The sequence below is a fragment of the Staurois parvus genome, unplaced genomic scaffold (genome assembly GCF_062004578.1).
Source record: "Staurois parvus isolate SC_StPar_1 unplaced genomic scaffold, SC_StPar_1.0 ptg000410l, whole genome shotgun sequence".
Taxonomy (NCBI): Eukaryota; Metazoa; Chordata; class Amphibia; order Anura; family Ranidae; genus Staurois; species Staurois parvus.
The window spans coordinates 1,251,898-1,272,304 of NW_028318206.1; the positions used below are offsets into that span (position 1 = coordinate 1,251,898).

General features: G+C 43.2%; 1 protein-coding gene across 3 annotated transcripts in view; it reads right to left on the reverse strand.

Annotated features, from left to right (window-relative positions):
* Positions 1 to 11,507, reverse strand: part of CHST1 (carbohydrate sulfotransferase 1) — a 78,841-nt gene extending 67,334 nt beyond the window's left edge. For 2 of the 3 annotated variants that reach the window (XM_089686764.1, XM_089686762.1), the window contains exon 1: positions 11,080 to 11,507. The gene's annotated coding sequence lies outside the window, so the exon portion shown is untranslated. Of the gene's footprint in view, positions 1 to 7,946; positions 8,044 to 11,079 lie in introns of all 3 variants that reach the window. The other variant, XM_089686763.1, reaches the window with a different exon arrangement.
* Positions 11,508 to 20,407: the final 8,900 nt, after the last annotated feature.

Consider the following 20,407-nt stretch of genomic DNA (forward strand, 5'->3'; position numbering starts at 1 on the left):
CTGAGGAAGCAGCATACATGCGAAACGCGTAGATCCACTATGTTCTAACGCATGTATATTACATTGTAGACAGCTCATTGCTAATGGATATGGCTTTCTAAAGTGGTTATAAAGGCTGAAGGTTTTTTTACCTATGCATGAAGGTAAAAAACCTTCAGTGTGCAGCAGCGCCTCTGCCCCCCCCCCCCCCATCTCCCACTGCTGTGAGAGAGTGGGGGGCAGGGCACTCTGCTGTATCTTATGATTGCAGACAGCGTGGCTTGGGAGCGAGCACACACCAGTGCTCCATAGCAAGCGGCTTGCTAAGTGGGTATTGCTCAGGTGGAGGGAGCTAGAAGAGCCAGCGGGGGACCCGAGAAGAGGAGGGTCAGCACTGCTACGTGCAAAACCACTGCACAGAGCAGGTAAGTATGAAATGTTTGCTATTTTAAAAAAATAAATGGGTCTTCAGTATCCGTTTACCTTTTGTCTATTTTATATGCATTAATAAAATGATGTATCTGATTTTGTTTTGGCACAATAAAATCCCCACTTTCCAGTATTTCTTGATTGGTTTTGCTATATTGCCCACTGAACAGGGGATGGTGCCTTGATATCTCTATATTGGGGTCTTCCACCTATCATTACTTTGAGTTCACTTATTTGGCCCCTCAGGTCTGAGTGAGAGAAATCGATTAATTCCTTCACGCATGTCAGGGGTCTCTGAACTACAGTCTGTGGGTCACATATGGCCCACTACAAGATTTTACCCGGCCAGCAACTTGTCCTATATTTGCGTCATGCATTTCCATGGTGTAGCCGCATAACAAATAATGATGCTGAGCAATTGGGACACACAGCGTCAATCATTGCTATGGTGCTGGTGGTCGGCCCGACAGCACCATGGAAATGCATGATGCTGATCCAGGATGGAGGCATCCAGGACCACCGCAGCATTCAGAAAAGGGCCTGGTCTGCCTCTTGCCTTCTGCCCAGATCTGCTCCACCTATGGCCCTGAGCCATGCTCCAACTGTGGTAAGGTGGAACATGGGGACTGAGGACACGGATGTGAAGGAATGACTTCCGATGTGAAACGGGGGACTTCTGACATGAAAGGCTTGACTTCCAGCATAAAAGGGGGGACATCTGATGTGAAAGGGAGGGGGACTTCTGAAGTAAAAGGGGGACCTCTGATTAAAAGTTATTTCTTGGTGTGTGTGTCCATTTATTTAACCACTCTCCACCCGTAGGACATCATATGACGTGGTTGAAGTGGTAATACCGGTTATACCAGGATGATGTCTGTATCAAAACGTTCTGCCTGCAATTCTCTGTTAAGCAGAAGTGATTTGAGTGGCTCAACACTCGATCACTTCCACGGTGTAACCTCCTGCCACTGCCATCTTTTCTGGGCTCTCCTGTCTCCTGAGCTTGGGGACCGCTGCGATCGGCAACAGCAGCACTACCCAGAGGGAGAGGAACTGACATTGTTCCTTCCTCTCTGTGACCCTGGAAATTGGAAGGATTTAGTCACTTCTAGTTTCAGCTCTTTGTTGACCTGACTTTTAGTGGCCAGGTAAGCAGCCGATCAGACCGATCTGTGTTTGATCAGCTGCATTGGAGACCAGAGGAGAGATCTGGGGTCTAATAAGCCCCAAATCTCTTTATAGAGAGGACCTGTCATGGTCCATGCTTTCACAGGGGGCAAGCAATACAGTTGATAAAAAAAATTAAAGAGACCGAGAAAAAAAAATAAGGTTCAAATAAAATTAATAATTTAAAAAAAAAAACATCTAAAGTGCCCCCTTACCTTGTACTTATATGTAAGCGGTGATCGCATAACACGTGTGAGGTATCATCATGAACGTCAGAGTGAGCACAATCATTTTAGCTCTGGCAAACCTGTGAATATTTGTAAGATATTCTCGTACTGAGAAGATTAGAGACCCCTGATCCACACTGAATATCATGAATAGAGGAATCCCTGCTGACAGCTACTGTATTCAGAAACTGCTGCCCCAGCGACTGCTGGACACTTCAGCCAAAAATCTGCAACGGCTCCTTCGCCAAAAGCCAATCAGGCCACCAACATGTTGAATTGTTGGACAAATCAGCAGGAATCAGCTGAAGTTCAAACTGTGGATGTCCAGCTTATACATCGCAGATGGGCAAATCTCCCACTGAGGCTATTGAATTCTGACAGCTGGTTCCAGCAGCTGTCTGAATACAGCGGGCGCTGCCAAACTGAGATTGCATATTATTGTCTGCTATTCATGTATATGCCCAGCTCCTTCAGTTTTCAGGTCAAAGGATGTTGGGCTGTAGGGTGCCAACAGGACCTTGAACTCCCTGAATTTTGGCTGGTGCATTAGAAACTGGATGAAATTCAGTTAGTGTATGGCCATCTTAAAAAATATATTACCCCAACATTTCATATTCCTGATATGTGCCTGCTGTACCATGATCTTGTGTTAAAACGTATCCTGTTCCCTTTGTGTTAAATTCCTTGTGTCCCTGGCAGTCCCTCTTGCTTTCCTAATTCAAACTGACCTAGGCATGAGAGCACATCCATCCCAGCATGATCAGTTTCTGGTAGCGCTGGAAGAACAGCCTGCCTCTCCTCAAATGACCAAGACTTGTGCTGACACGCCCCCCTACACAGCCATTCACTGAGAAGATCACTGTACTGCTGTTTCTCCACCTCCAGTTCTCTAAGTCGCTTATGCAGCTGAGAACAGAGATTATGTGATCACTTACAGAAAAAGAAAAAAGTATTTATAATCTTTTTAATGTATATACACAAATGATTTTGTTTCTATTTTAAGCTGACTCATTGGATTCAGGTGTTCCAATCACCTCCATGGCTACAGGTTTATAAAATCAAGCACCTAGGCATGCAGACTGCTTCTACAAACATATGTAAAAGAATGGGTCGCTCTCAGGAGCTCAGTGAATTCAAGCGTGGTCCCTGATAGGTTGTCACCTGTGCAATAAGTCCATCCATGAAATTCCCTGGCTACTAAATATTCCACGGCCAACTGTTAGTGGTTTTATAATAAAGTGGAAGCAACTGGGAACAACATCAATGGAAAATGACAGAGTGGGGTCAGTGCATGCTGAGGTGCACAGTGTGCAAAAGTCACCAATTGTCTGCAGAGTCATAAGCTAAAGACCTCAAAAATTCATGTGGCCTTCAGATTGGCCCAACAGTGCGTAGAGAGCTTCATGGAATGGGTTTCCATGGCCGAGCAGCTGCATCCAAGCCTTACATCACCAAGTGCGATGCAAAGCGTCAGATGCAGTGGTGTAAGGCACGCCGCCTCTGGACTCTAGAGCAGTGGAGATGTGTTCTCTGGAGTGATGAATCACACTTCCCTGTCTGGCAATTCGATGGACGTGTCTGGGTTTGGCAGTTGCCAGGAGAACAGTACTTGCCTGACTGCATTGTGCCAAGTGTAAAGTTTGGTGGAGGGGGGATTATGGTGTGGGGTTGTTTTTCAGGGGTTGGGCTTGGCCCCCTAGTTCCAGTAAAGGGAACTCTTAAGGCTTCTGCATACCAAGACATTTTGGACAATTTCATGCTCCCAACTTTGTGGGAACAGTTTGGGGATGGCCCCTTCCTGTTCAACATGACTGCACACCAGTGCACAAAGCAAGGTCCATAAAGACTTGGATGAGTGGGTTTGGAGTGGAGGAACTTGACTGACCTGCAGACTGTCCTGACCTCAACCCCATAGAACACCTTTGGGATGAATTAGAGTGGAGACTGTGAGCCAGGCCTTCTCGTTCGACATCAGTGCCTGACCTCACAAATGTGCTTCTGGAAGAATGGTCAAACCTTCCCATAGACACCCTCCTAAACCTTGTGGACAGCCTTCCCAGAAGAGTTGAAGCTGTTATAGCTGCAAAGGGCGGGGCCAACTCAATATTGAACCCTACGGACTAAGACTGGGATGCCATTAAAGGTCATGTGCGTGTAAAGGCAGGCCGACCAATACTTTTGGCAATATAGTGTATGTTAAGATCGGAAAGAGGGACACGATTCAGAACAGAATATTTAGGCAAAGGATACATTGTTGCCACCCCCTAATTACACAGACAATGACAAATTAAAGCACAAGAATAGTCACTTAACCCATTGGCGCCAGCGCCTCCTAGTACTTTAAGGGTTTTCGGATGCTGGACTGCGCTCTTGGCACAGTTCTGTTTATCTTTGGGTATGCATATATGCGGCCTCTCGGTGTTAAGGCCGACCTGCCGGGAGGTGGCATATATGTGTATGGCCGGTGGGAAGGAGTTAAAGTATATTTGAACCCTCACCTTGTAAAACAATCTATTCAGTTTAAACTAGAAATCAACAAGGCAGAACAATGGTGTATAGTATACATATAAAAACATTATAAAAAACCTTTTTTTCCTTTTTTATAAGTGATCACATACAACCTATTCTCAGCTGCATAAGGAGCTCAGAGAGCTGGGTGAGGAGAAACAGCATGACACTGATCTTTCCAATGAATGGCTGTGCAGGGGAGAATGCATGTCTGCACAAGTCTAATCATTAGAGGAGAGCAGGCTAAGTTCCCAGCACAGCCAAAAAACTGACCACGCTATGCTCTCATGACTAGTGTGGTCAGTTTTTAATAGGAAAGCAGAGGGACTGGCAGGAACACCAGGGATTTCACACAATGGAAGCAATATAAAGAGAGCAGGATACCTTTTCATACAAGTACATGGCACATCAGGCACTTAGGAATGTGAAATGTTGGGGTAACATATTCTTTAACCACTTTCCTGCCGCCCTATAATAGCAAAACTACGCAAAATCACATATATATACCATTGGCAGCTAGGGATGTTAATCACCAGGTACCGGCCAGAGATTCCCAACCAGAACCCGGCGATCGTCGGAGAAAGCTGACAGGGGAGAGACCTGTGTGTAACAACACAGGTCTCTCTCCTGCCAGCAAGAAAATGCTGCTTTGTATTTCTCTGCACAGCTAAGAAATAAAAAGCAGCATGTCTACCTAGTAAAACACACACAGCACATAATGTAAAACAGCACACAGTTAACCCTTTGAGTGCCCCAGATGTTAATCCCTTCCTTCCCAGTGTCATTAATACAATGTCAGTGCTTTTTAGTAGCATTAATCACTGTATTAGTGTCACTGGGGATGTCAGAGACAGTCAGTTCCCACCCAGTGTCAGAATGCCCACCACAGTCCCGCAGCCCCGCTATAAGTCGCTGAACACCGCCATTACTAGTATAATAAAAATAAAAATTACAGTATATATACCGCCATTTGTAGACGCTATAACTTTCACGTAAACCAATTAATTTAAATGTAGTGGGATTTTTTTTAGCAAAGACATGTAGCAGAATAAATTTTGGCCTAAATTTATGAAGAAATTAGATTTTTAAAAATTTTTTACTGGATATGTTTTATAGCAAAAAGTAAAAAATATTTTTTTTTTCTCAAAAGTGTTGATCTTTTTTTGTTTATAGCGCAAAAAATAAAAACGCAGAGGTGATCAAATACCACCAAATGAAAGCTCTATTTGTGGAGAACAAAGGACATACATTTCATTTATGTACAGTGTGACATGACCGCGCAATTGTCAGTTAAATTAATGCAGCGCCGTATCGAAAAAAATGGCCTGGTCAGGAAGGGGGGTAAATCCTCTAAAGGGCAAATGGTTAAGCCTACTGGGGCTTTTTCCCCTTTAATTTTCTATTATATTGTATTTAAAACCAAGACTAGATGAAAAGTATTTTGAAAACCAAATAATTTTGTCTGTTAAACAAGACATTTATGTACACAGATCTTTACACAAAAACTCAAAGAGGGACATTTGAATTTGGAACGATGCAAAAGCAACTCCTCAAACTGCCACAGGTCGCTAGTTGATAGCGGTTGTGTCAGATTCCCAGCTAAGTGACTGCAGAGTTCTGTGACATCAAACCTCTGAAAACCATCACCTCTCCTGCAATGATATGAAGTAGGATCATTAAACGGAGCGTCTGTCCTGCAGACTGGGTAATTAGCTGCCTCTAACAGCTCAGTTCATGGACCTGGCCCACCTCTGCAGCAGAACCAGGTGGCCTTGTGTGTCTAAGTCCATCTGTTTTCCTTTCACAGTTGGGTAGCCTATCCACCGTCTCGGTGCAGTCGTTACCCATCAATACGTTTTTTGCTTTTTTTTTTTTAGTCTAACAGCCTCCTATCAATTATCGATGTCCCTGTTTTTCTAATCAAGGTGCATTGCAGCAGCTTTTGTCTATCTCAAATCTGTCAAATCAAGGTGCCCTCATTTAATAGAGTGCAAATCATCGTTAACCATAGTACCCTTTCATGCTTATAGAACAGTCAGAAAGGTGCCTACTGCTGATTTTCCATGGCTCTACTCTTCATAATTTGCTGAGGTGCATTGTGCAGTAACCCAAAGTAACCAGATTTCACTGTTTTGCAATATCCTGAAAAAATAACGGGTAATTTAATAGTGTGGATTACTATGCTTTCCTACAAATGTGATTTTCTCATGCGTAACTGACAACCAGGGCAAACTGACCATTCGAGCACTCAGGCACTGCCCGAGGGCCTTGGGTCAGTTTTTTATAGGCTTTTTTGAGTGTGGTTAAGGACACAGGGGCCCCATGATCCCCTATTGCCTGGGGGCCCCATGAGTTGTCAGTCTGCCCCTACTGACAACTATGTTTACTTAGAGGCACAGTACTCAATATTATATTACAAATTAAAAAAATATATAAATTCATACACAGCTGACCTACAATGTAACAATATTTTATCAGATATGATGAACCATTGAAAATCTGGCTATTTTCCAGGTATGATTCTTAAAGGGTCAATCCATCCAATAATAATATTTAAAAAAAAGTTACTGAGCCACTCATTGGTTAGTTTTGTCTCTCAGAGATTCCCACAGTGAGATCTCCCTTCACAGATTCCAAATTGTATTCCTGAGGAGGAGTCCCACTCTTCAGCCCTCCTCTCCTGCTACATGCTGGAAAATATAAAGTCAAAGGGAATCCCAACAGAGAAAGTGAGGCTGCCCTATAATGGGCACAGGAGATTGGTGGAGCTGGGAACTCAAGTGTGGCGAGCTCACTATTGGAGCCCCAGAGACTTCAATGGTCTCGTAGAGACTTCCATAGTTAGATCTCATATCAAAAATTCTATCTTGTATTCCCTGGGGCTGGGGGGTGCCACTCTTCAGTCTCTCCTGCTGCACGCTGGAACATATAAGTCACAGAGAATCCTTAAAGGGAATGTGGGACTGCCTTAAAATGGATACAGCATGGGGTGAAGCTGGCAACTCAAGCATGCTGATCTCAATATTGGAGCCCCAGAGACCTCAATGGTCTCCTAGAGACGTCCATAGTTAGAGCCTCAAAATTTCTAACTTGTATTCCCCAAGGGTGTCCCACTCTTCAGCCTCCCTCTCCTGCTGTATTCTGTAAAATATAAAGTAAAAGAAAATCCCAGTGGATAAAAGAGGGCTTCCCTGCACTGGCAGCAGCAGTTCGGAGGAACTGAGAACTCATGTGTGTTGTTCTCACCATTGGAGTCCCGGAGACTTCAACAGTTAGAGACTTTCATGGTTGGATCTCCCATCATAGTTTCTTACTCATATTTGTCTCTCTGAGACTCCCACAATGAGATCTCCCTTCACAGATTCCAACTTGTATTCCTCAGGAGGAGTCCCTCTCTCCAGCACCCCTTTCCTGCTACATGCTGGAAAATATAAAGTCAATGGTTTCCCAACAGGGAAAGTGTAGCTGCCCTATAATGGGCACAGCAGATAGGTGGAGCTGGGAACTCAAGCATGGAACATTTAAAGTCAAAGTCAAAATATCAAGTCAAAGAGAATCCCAACAGGGACAGTGGGGCTGCCTTATGATGGATACAGCAGGGGGGTGGATATTGGAACCCAAGCATGCTTATCTCACCATTGGAGTCCCAGATACTTCAGTGGTCTCTCTTCACAGTTTCTAACTGGTATTCCCCAGGGGGAGTCCCACTCTTCAGCCTCTATCCTGCTGCACGCTGGAACATATAAATTCAAAGAGAATGCCAACAGGGAAAGCGGGGTTGCCCTATAATAGATACAGCAGGGGAGTGAAGCCAGGGAACACAAGTGTGCTGATCTCACCATTGGAGTCCCAGAGACTTCAATGGTCTCCTAGAGACTTCCATAGTTAGATCTCCCATCAACATTTCTACCTTGTATTCCCCAGGGGGTCCCACTCTTCAGCCTTCCTCTCCTGCTGAAGTGTGTGAAATATAAAGTAAGCAAAAAACTTCAGCGGGGGGAAAAGGGGGCTTCCTGGTAATGGCAACAGCAGGTCGGAGGAGCTGAGAACTCATGTGTGGTGTTCTCACCATTGGAGTCAAAGAGACTTTACCAGTTAGAGACTCTCGTGGTGGGATCTCCGATCACAGTTTCTTACTCATATTCCCTAAGGGAAGTCCCAACAGGAAAGCTGGCCTGCCTTAAAATGGCTGCAGCAGTTAGGTGAAGCTGGCACCTCAAGCATGGTGATCTCACCATTAGAGTCCCAGAGACTCCAATGGTCTCTTTGAGTCTTCTATTGTGAAGATCTATCATCACAGTTTCTAACTCGTTTTCCCCAGGAGGCTTTTCACCCCTTCATCTTCCCTCTCCTGCTGCATTCTGTAAAATTTAAAGTCAAAGAAAATCCCAATGGGGAAATGGGGCTGCCTTGTAATGGCCACAGCAGTTGGGTGGAGCTGGCAACTTATACGGGGTGATCTCAGCATTGGAGTCCCAGTTACATAAAAGAACCTGGAATATCAGTTTGTCAGGACCAACCCTTTGAATCTAATGCCTAAGTAGAGCTGTTGACCACCAAATTTCCCAGTTGTATTTTTTATCAGCTGCCTTACTGGACACATTTGTGATCGTATTCACATTTGCAATAAAACACTTTCGAGCAATCCAGCTGACTGCTACACAAAAAGTGAACTGAAACAGAAAAATAATGATGTGACCAAAATCATTATAGAGAGGATACAATAAACTGACTGCCTGGCGTTTTTATGCAACTATTCCTAATGAGAAGGAATCTGCTCTTTTATGTTGTTTTATTTTGTGAACTGTTGGGATAATGTATTACTTTTTGCAGGTCGCTCTAGTCACCGCTTAGAAGGGAGATGCAGCTAAGGACAAAAACTATCCGGGTTATTTATTAAGGAAAAGTGTAATGTGCACGGTAGGGTAACCCCGACTAACGAATCGATTTCATTGTTTTCTATTAATGTGAGTTAAACCGGGTTACCAAAATTTTGGCATTGAAAATTCTGAATTAACCCTTTGCATCTGCTATACACCCTTACATATTTCGAGAAAAAATTTACCTAAAAACTGAGATTTTTGGTTCACAAATATTGCAATACATGTTCAAGTTTGCCAACTGCATCAAAGTAATCCATCTCTGCCCAGTCCCTACTCTTCCCAAAATTTGTACACAATCATTCCACTATGTGTTGTCTTATAAATGTCTTGATTGACTGCAGAGGGGACTACAAGACAACGTGCTGTCTATACCTGTGTACAGGTGTGCCAGGTCTGGCATCCAACTATTCTAAGGATATATTAGATAAGGAGTCTTCTGAAAATTAGATAGATAGATAGATAGATAGATAGATAGATAGATAGATAGATAGATAGATAGATAGATCCACATTTCTTAAAACCTGAAGTCATAAATCTGTTGGATGTGCATTCGATAGAAAGATAGATGTCAGAAAGTTGTCATGCCAGAAAAATGGATTGATGGAGGTCTTTATGTTGCTGTTCCAAACATTAGTAGATAGATAGATAATAAAGATAGATAGATAGATAGATAGATAGATAGATAGATAGATAGATATTCATTAAATGTTAGATTGTGGCTAAGGATGGTCTGCATATGAACTATTCTATGTATTAAGACACGGGGTTAGTTAGAAAAGGAGATTGATAGATAGCTAGAAAATGGAGAAAGAAAGAAAGAAAGAAAGAAAGAAAGAAAGAAAGAAAAGGAAAGAAAGAGAAAAGGAAAAAAGAGAGAATGAGAGAAAGAGAAAGGACAGAAAGAAGGAATGAAAGAGAGAAAGAATGAGAAAAAGGAGGAGAGAAAGAAAGAGAGAAGGAGAGAAAGAAAGAGAGAAGGAGAGAAAGAAAGAGAGAAGGAGAGAAAGAGAAAGGAGAGAAAGAAGGAATGAAAGAGAGAAAGAAGGAGAGAAAGACGGAAAGAAAGAAGGAGAGAAGGCGAGAAAGGAGAAAAGGAGAGAAATAAGGAGAGGAGAGAAAGAAGGAGAGAAAGATAGAGAGGAGAGAAATAAAGAGTGAAGGAGAGGAGAGAAAGAAGGAGAAAGGAAGAGAAAGAAGTAAAGAAGGAGAGAAAGAAATAGAGAAGGAGAAAAAAAAAGAGAGAAGGAGAGAAAGAAAGAAAGAAAGAACAGGAAAATTAATGCTACGGTTAAAAAAAAATAATGCTACTGTAAGGGTAGATAGACAGATAGATAGATATTCATTAAACTTTCGATTGGGGATATGGTATGCATAATTTCAAATGTAAATTAAACATTGACTGATTAAATGTCTACAGGACACACATACGGGAGATATGCTGGGCATATGCTGTACAAAAGCTGCTGGAAATTCAGAGCAGATAGACAGATTTGTTAACAATTAAAGAGATAGATAGATAGATAGATAGATAGATAGATAGATAGATAGATAGATCTGCTGGAACATGTAGTACAACATGTGGCGGACACTCAGGGGTTGCCTGTGTCCTAGGCAGACAGCCCCTGGGGGGGTGTATTGGGTTTGTAGTACCACAACTGATGAAAAGCTCTCAGTCGCCCATCCAGATGGAAGGACAGGCATCCAGGTAGAGCAGTTTGCAGCACTTTGTTGAAGGCACTGTCCTCTGAGGATTGCCAGTAGCATGCATGCCTACTTCCCTGGTGTATGACCCTGAGCATGTAAGATGCCATCCAGTGCACTGCCCCCTGTCCCTCCCAGAGCCAGTGACACCGCCACAGCCTCTGCAGTCCACACACAGCACTCACCTCCTCACTGTGTTGCTGCAGAGTGCTGCTACTGCTGCTGCTGGGAACAGAGGATCCTCAGTGAGGTTGCAGTAAAAGCCCTGGCAGCTTATAAGCTTTCCTTCCACCGTCCTCAGATTTCAGCCCCCAGCCTGTTACGCCGATGCCATCCATCCTCCTGGTCCTTGCCTAATTTGCTGGGAGTAGCACACCCCCCCTCATCCAAGAGTGCCAGGGAGACCCTGGGTATGGCCGCTGCTTCCTGTGCAGATGGCAGAGTGACTTATGAAGAGGGAAAAGCCAGTGACTGAGCAATGAGGGGAGGGCTGGGGGACAGCAGACAGATGCAGGGCAGCAGCAGCAGCTTTCTCACTGCAGTCCTGCTGAAATGGATGTGTGCCTCTTAGCAGGGCACTGAGATATTCCAGAGCTGGGAGCAGCTCACTGAGGAGGAGGAGGGAGGAGAAGGGGGGAAGAGGAGGGAGAACAGGGGGAAGACACATCAGGGAGGACAAAAAAAAAAGAGAGATAAAGAGACAGAGGAGGAGAGGAGTGAGAAAGTGTCACCAAGGCAGAGCCATGGGGAAGTGGTGTCACAGCCGATGAAAGGGGTTGGTGTCACAGGAGAGGAGAAGGGTGTCTGGAAGTGAAGGAACCTGTGTAACGCAAGAGGCAGAATTGTTACAAATAGGCACTGTTGCTCGGTTCTTATTTTTTCCATCTAGCAACTTCCTACTGTCTATTTTATCATCTGACTACCAAATCTGTCCAGCCAACTCATTCATTTATTTGCATGTATTAATATGTATTTCCAAGCTTAGCTAGCATATAAATGACACAAAAAGACTGGCAGAGATGGCAACAAACCCTCCCGTGAAGTAATACCTTCTGCAATGTCCATGGTCACTCTACGTTCATGTTCATCCTCTTACTGTAGTATCACCTGTGTCTCAGAGGGCACCTACCCTGTGTCTTTGAAGGTTCTCATTTTTCGAGGTCATGGTATGGCTAGCCATAATTACTCACATTCAGCTGGACTTGTTCTGCAATACTGAAGTCTTTTTGTAGCTCATGAAGTCACTTCTTCATGGCTTAGTAAGCTATAAGCTACAAAATGTCTTCGACATTCAACTGGATTTGTGTAATATTGAAGATGTTTCGGAGCTTACCAAACCATGAAGAAGTGGCTTGGTAAGCTATAAAATGCCTTCAACATTACAGAAGTCCATTTGAAGGTGACTAACTACTACTAGGTATACTATGGCCTGGATGAGAACCTTCATATACACACAGGCATGATCCTGGTGGTACCATGATAAGACTTCAACATTACAGAACAGGTTCAGTTGAATGTGACTAACCACTACTACATATACCATTACCTGGATAAATGAGAACCTTCCCAGACACTGTAAGTACCCTCACAGGTGGTACTGTCGTAAGACTTCATCTTTACAGAACAAGTCCAGTTGAATGTGACAAACTACTACTAGATACACCACAACCTGGATAAATGAGAACCTACAGACACACACTGTAGGTGCCCAGTGAGACACAGGCATGGTTCTGGTGGAACTACTTCAAGACTTCAACATTACAGAACAGGTTCAGTTGAATGGGACTAACCACTACTGCCCTCTGAGACACAGGTAGTACTGCTGTATGACTTTATCTTTAAAGATCAAGTCCAGTTGAATGTGACAAACTACTACTAGATATGCCACGACATGGATAAATGAGAGCCTTCACAGACACATTGTTGGCACCCTGTGAGACACAGGCATGGTTCTGGTAGTACTACTTCAAGACTTCAACATTACAGAACAGGTTCAGTTGAATGGGACTAACCACTACTGCATATACCATGACCTGGATAAATGAGAACCTTCCCAGACACTGTAAGTGCCCTCTGAGACACAGGTGGTACTGTCATAAGACTTCATCTTTACAGAACAAGTTCAGTTGTATGTGACAAACTACTACTAGATATGCCACAACCTGGATAAATGAGAGCTTTCACAGACACACTGTAGGCACCCTGTGAGACACATGCATGGTTCTGGTGGTACTAATACAAGACTTCAACATTAGAGAACAAGTTCAGTTTAATGGGACTAACTACTACGACATATACCATGACCTGAATAAATGAGAACCTTCACATGCACACTGTAGGTGCCCTCTGAGACACAGGTAGTACTGCTGTAAGACTTTATCTTTAAAGATCAAGTCCAGTTGAATGTGACAAACTACTACTAGATATGCCACAACCAGGGGTGGACTGACCATTTGGGAACTCAGGCATTGGCCGAGGGTCCAGAGTCAGTAGGGGGCCCCATGAGATGCCCCAGGTACCTTTTTCATAGGCTTTTTTGAGTTTGGGCAAGGACAAAGGGGCCACATGATCCCCTATTGCCCGGGGGACCCATGAGTTGTCAGTCCGCCCCTGGCCATGACCTGGATAAATGATAGCCTTCACAGACACACTGTAGGCACCCCGTGAGACACAGGCATGGTTCTGGTGGTACTACTACAAGACTTCAACATTAGAGAACAAGTTCAGTTTAATGGGACTAACTACTACTACATACAGTATACCATGACCTGAATAAATGAGAACCTTCACATGCACACTGTAGGTGCCCTCTGAGACACAGGCATGATTCTGGTGGTACTACGATAAGACTTCAACATTAGAGTACAAGTAAAGTGGAATGTGACTAACTACTACAGGATACACCATGATCTGGATAAATGAAAACCTTTACAGACACACTGTAGGTAGTCCTGCCCGTTTATTCAATCATATTGGTCAAGTGTAGATAGGGTAATATCTAAGATCTTGGGTCTATCTGTTTCATTGTTCTAACATGCTAACAGAATATCTTGGTTCCCGATGTATAAAAGTGGCAGTAAACTCTGGTTTAAAAAAAATCTATTCAAGTATGTATTCTTAGCTCAAAGAAAGTACCTTCTATTGTTTTCTGGCTCCTCGGAATCTCCAAATTCTTTTTTTTGGTATGATGTGACTTCCTGTTAGAGGGTTTCTTCTTTCTTTCTCTATGGCCTCATTGTCTGTACTGTAAATTCTGCAAAGAACTATGGGGGGGGGGGATTTACTAAAACTGGTGCACACAGAATCTGGTGCTTCTCTGCATAGTAACCAATCAGCTTCTAACTTCAGCTTGTTCAACAAAGCTTTGACAAGAAAACCTGGAAGCTGATTGGTTACTAATCACAGCTGCACCAGATTCTTTGTGCACCGGTTTTAGGAAATCTCCCCCTATGTGTATTTACATTGGAGGTCATCACAAGCCCTGCCTATGAGGTCATGGTTTAATACAGGGGTGTCCAAACTTTTTTCAAAGAGGGCCAGATTGGATGAAGTGAACATGGTGGAGGGCCGAACATTTTTCTGAACATTCTTTGAACCATTGCAATTAAATGCAAATAAATTATTTTATGCCAAGTTAATTGCAAACGACATACTTTGCATTTCATAACATTAAGATCAACTGACAGCTGAGTTTTCACAATGTATTGAAAATAAATTTTAAAAAAACTTACCTGCACTAATGTGAAGGGTGAAAAAGGTAGCTGGAGCTGAAGTCTCTGCTCGGCAGCCGGGAGGGGAAGAGAAACACACTTCACGCTTGAAGCCCGGCCCTGACGTCACCGCCCTCTGTCGCTCCCAGCGCGGCGCAGTCACGCATGCGCACTGCTCTCAAGCAGAAGACTGTCTGCCACAGAAGGGAGGGCCGTGCGACAGCCGCATTTACACAGACCAGGGAGAACGCGCCGCAGTCAGGCATGCGCACTGCCCTCTGCTCTCAAGCAGAAGACTGTCTGCCATAGAAGGGAGGGCCATGGGAGGGCCACATTACACAGAGTAGGGAGGGCTGTTGGAGGGCCGTATTAAACTGACCCCCGGGCCGTAAATGGCCCGCGGGCCAGACTTTGGACATGCCTGGTTTAATAAAATGGATCATAGAATATACATGGACTAATTAATACAGCAAAACTGGCAATCTTCAAAATCTAATATGGGGGATGCTTGGAGAGAAATTAAGATGTCTGCAGACTATTCACAGGTTTATAGCTCCTTGATGAAAAACCTAATTACTTAATGACCCATGGATTAGATGTTGGATCTTAGAAGATAAGATATTTAAAGTTACACATAAACATCAAACAGAGAACATACTGATATATTAAAACAATATAGAAAGGAGAAAAAAAACACGAGGAGGAGTCCAGAAATATCTATAAAATATAAAGAATATCTCCTTGTATACCAAGGAGATATTCTTTATATTTTATAGATATTTTATAGATATTTCTGGGCTCCTCCTCATGGTTTTTTTTCTCCTTTCTATATTGTTTTAATATATCAGTATGTTCTCTGATGTTTATGTGTAACTTTAAATGACAGAAAAACAATGGATGATCGGCTTGTTGAACTGGAAAATGTTTATTTTTTTTTGTCTATAAAAATTGAATGAGGAAATAAAAAAATACATGGTGATCCTGCTAATCCACTGTCCTCTCTCTTGAGGGGTGACAACATTATTTGGCTTGTAGTGAATTAATTGCAGTGTCGTCACTCTGTGCAACTGATTCTGTACGCACACTGGGTGGGGGGGTTATCATTATTGTTGCTGCTGGTAACTCCCCTTTTCACTGCCATTTAATGCAGGACATGTTGAAGGATGATCTACAAGGTGCCCTCTTGGATATGTGACCATATCACAAGGGCAAAGAAAATGATTTAATCAGTCCTATATGAAGGTAAGTAATAAACAAAGGAATGCATAGAGTGTAGAGGGAAAGGAGGACTGAATAATAGAACAAAATAAGCTAGGTCATAGCCTGTCTTTAATCATTTACAGTATATAGTCATGTTGGGCACTAGTCTCTTTATAGAGCAGGCCCAATGGTCAGCAGTGGAAAGAAGGACCCTCTTTCATGAACTCCTGGATCCTATTTGGTCTGTCCTGCACATTCCATATGGACTACTCTATTCTTTGGGAGCAGAGAGAACATCATACTCTGGTGTAACTCCAGTAGCTATTACTGCAAATCCCAAGAGACCTGAGTCTGAACCATACTTCTCCTAATAAATCAATTTAAAAATGATATCCTATTTTGGATACAGTCAACGACTTGGATGGCGTTGCTAAATATATATCATTTTGGTTTAGCCCACCTCTAAAAAATTTCATTCATTTGTGCTGGTGGCTGCCAGGTGGACAATCACTAAACAATGATGTAAGCCTGATTTATCTATCATGATGGTACATGCCAAGCTTTCAAATATTAATAATGAATGTATCCTTCATACAGTAGGGGACACCTGAGGTGTATCTGAAGAAATCTGGCATTCATGGGAGAGATTCCCTCTACAGGTCTTCTCCCATACCAACCTTACTCGGGCAGTCCCACCTGATATCTAGTTAAGATGGATTCTGTAGCAGTTAGCACTTGGTATCCAGAGCCGAAATTGTATTAGAATCTATATACCCAGAGGTATGTTCCAAATGGATACTTCACTAAGTATTGATGGCCAGGTTACTGTTTCTGTATTTAAGTTGTTTAAGATCTTTGTCGATATAGACCAGCCTTCCTCATCAGGTTTCCATAAAATCCTAGAGTTCCTCTAGAAGTTGCTAGGACTTCCTTGAACAGTGGCAAATTGATAAATCATATTAGAGTCTATATACCCAGTGGTATGTTCCAAATGGATACTTCACTAAGTGTTGATGGCGAGGTTATTGTTTTTGTATTTAAGTTGTTTAAGATCTTTGTCAATATAGACCAGCCTTCCTCATCAGGTTTCCATAAAATCCTAGAGTTCCTCTAGAGGTTGCTAGGGCTTCCTTGAACAGTGACAAATTGATAACCCACCTGCTTGTGGCATCTCTGTGCCAACACCAATGTCACCTGGCCCAGTACTTGAGACAGGTGCAGCCTGTCCTTTTATCTCTCAGATATATATCCAATAACACCAATTATCTTTTAGAGGCCTGTAAGAGAGGCATTCTTTCCACTAACTACTAGTGTAAAGCTGGCCATAGACAGTTTGAATCTCGGCCGCTTCAGCTGGGATCGGCTGAAATTTGAACCTTGTATGAGCAAGCTGAATCTACCCAAGCTGATTGCTCAATCAACTTGGGTACAACAAGCCTGTTGGATTTTACCTGTGATTATTGCTAGTGGCTATTATAGCCGCTAGTAGTAATAACTGTGTTCTCTCGATGGGGACAGCTGCCTCCAGCCCGGAGAACACAATGCCTCCACGGGAAGGATTTCCCCATCAATACTGACTGTATAGATGGGAGAATCAAGCTATTTTCTTTCCTGCAAAAACGCTGCATCTAAGGCTGGGTTTAGGAAGTCTTTCTTCCACTGACCACCACTAAAAAGTGACCTGTTCTCACTGACCACCAATTAAAGTGGGCACTTCTTCCATTGTCCATCCCTTTCTATTGACTCATAAAAGGGGGCACTGCTCCAAAGACCACACCACATTCTTTTTATTTATTATATATGTAGCGCTACCCCCTTAAGGGCCGCTGAGTATTTTTGGGTTCCCTGTCTGCCCTGAGCCTGCTGTGGAAGCTCAACCCCTGCTGACACCAACCTTTGACCAGGAGGATCCCCTGGCTTGGGACCATAAAATAAACACACACAGTCTAGTGAACAAGTATTCTGGTCATATTGAGGTCAGAATAATAAGTGCAAGCACAACAAAAGATGGCATGCAATATGAGTTAAATGTTCTAAGAAAACAAAAAATTGGAACAGTATCACTTTAAGAAACTCCCAAATGCCCTGCAGGATCAGAATTTAACAGTGGTCCCAGCCTCTGAGATGTCTCTACCCAAGTTATCTCGGAGTAACGATCAAACTGTCAGATTAACTCATTTTTGGGCTCTCAATTGCTAGTAACTGGGATTAACTCTGGAGGTGAATTCTATGGTGAAAAGCAACAATGTCCCTTTTTGGTATCACTTTTTAGCAAGTGTCCAATCTTCTGCGTGCTTGATGGGGCCCTAGTTTGTGCACATTAAAGTTTAGATTTTTTTTCTGTGTGAAGTGTGTGAAAGCAAGTTTCCCTCAAGATGGTGTAGAAAAAGGAAAACTCCTCCTTGAAGTAATGCTGAATTTAAATGTGATCTCTTTAATACAAAGGGTGAAGGCAAGGATTTACTAATACTGTGAAAAGGGTGGAAGCAGACTTTAGCAGAGGTGGACTCCTCCTCAAAGATGGTAAGCTAGTCTGAAGAAGCAAATTCCTTGGGCATGTCATGGAAATTTTGTATTGTTGGTCGAACTTTAAATGTGTCATATATTCGTGTTATTCATATGTCTCTCGTGTGGCTTAATTAAAGCTCTGAAGGCTGCAATTGGGCCATGCGCATGTACAATGTATGTATTACAGTACTCAGCTTGGTAATGGATGAGATGGCAGATCTGCGCTTATAGACCGGCGTGTATACCACCACGGCATTCGATGCGAATGTCGCTGGCAGTAGACCGTGGGCCTGTATCCACATATCAGCAGCATAGTACCACATGGGCTTCATAACGCAAGGCGCCAAGCGGTGCGAACTCCACGTGTAGGCTTATGCATATCTTACAACCCATTACCAACTTGAAACTGTATCTTGGATGGATGTGTTTTAATAAAGATCGTATTGGGCCCATCCAGGTACAGACTGATATTTTTAGGGAATGCTTGTACAAAGAATTTACATACCAATAGAAGCTAGTAGGACAGGAAATATGACCTCAGATGGCTCATGGGGGTAAGGGGAGGAGATATGCTCTCCACAGAGGGCTCATGGGAAGGGGAGGAAGTCTGCTGACCTCAGAAGGCTCATGGGGGAGGACCAGTGATAGATAATAGGAAAGGCTATGCTCCAATTGGAATGTACATCCTGTGTATAGGCACTCCCCATTGCATTGTTCGGTGGGAGGGGATTGACTTTATTCATGTGGGGGGCATGTGTGTATTTTTAATAAAACAGAGAGCTGGGTCTGAAACCAGCCCTGATGTGAATTGCAACACTAGCCTTAGAGTGTCGTGTGATCATTCTAGGGTAACGGAGCTCCAATTCTCCCACATTTCAACAGAAGCTAAAAGTATTTGGATGGGCAGGAATCGTGTAGTTTGACTGCAGTCGTGGTAAGCGAGATTCGCACAGCTTTATGGGGGATTTCTGCGCATCCAACTGCGAGTACTCATGGTAAGGAGAAATTCGTTAAAGCGAATTTCCAAGACAGTTTGGCGAGCCTGGTGGATACTAACGCGTATTCTTGCATAGCTAACCCAGTACGAGGGGGGAATAGCCATCATGAACTAGCAAAAAGTATGCCGGCACATTTCAGGTCTCTCTGCCATTAAGAGGATCGCTTTTTGCGTGTTCGTGTGGCTGATTTCGCTCTCTGTTAGCTAACAAGAATTACCGCTTAGCAAGGACCTAGTTTTTTTTTGTCCTAAACTCTTGATTTGTGGGTGAAAGACGAGGGTTTGCCTCTGCGGAGAGCAGCAGAGGGGTGGGTTTGGTTGGCTGGATTTGGTCAAGTTTAAAAATCTTCCAACCAAAAATTAAACGGGTATATGTTTTAGCGGGTAAAAGTTGTTGCATAGTGTTAGGTAAGTATTTGCGGGTTGTAGGTACTGTGGTAATTGCTCTACCCCCCTCCACGTGAGGTAATTATTACAGTGCTGAAAGGTTTAGGTTAATTGTTAACTGTTGTAAGATCTTTGTATGTAGTCTGTGCAATGTTTTGTGGTACTACTGCTCCCAGCAAGCATGCAGCAGGGGGTCCTTTCTGTTTGGTACTACTGCTCCCAGCAAGCATGCAGCAGGGGGTCCTTTCTGTTACATGTGCATGTTAGTGTGATATGTTGGTGTTTTATGTCTGTTCTGTGATCGTGCCAAATTGTGTTGTATGTGTGCTGTATATTGTTGTGTAATTGTCCAGTGTATGTTCTGTCCAAAAGTCTGTTTTATGTAAGAGGTTAGAGGCAATTTTGAGGCTAGAGTCTGCCGTGTGCTCCTCTGTGGGGGGCCATTCTAGTGTTACCATGTGCTTCCCTGTGGGGGGTCATTCTAGTGTTACCATGCGCTTCCCTGTGGGGGGTCATTTTCTTGACTAACCACATGTACTCCTTTTGCTTGGTGGCCATTTTGTTAATGACCATGTGCTTTCCCTGTTGGTGGCCATTTTGTTGACTACCATATGTGCAGTAATCTCTATGCAATGTGCATGAAGTTTCCTATATGCATTTGAGCCATATTGTGTTTTTAATCCAAATTTTTTAGTTTCATTTGTTTGCTTT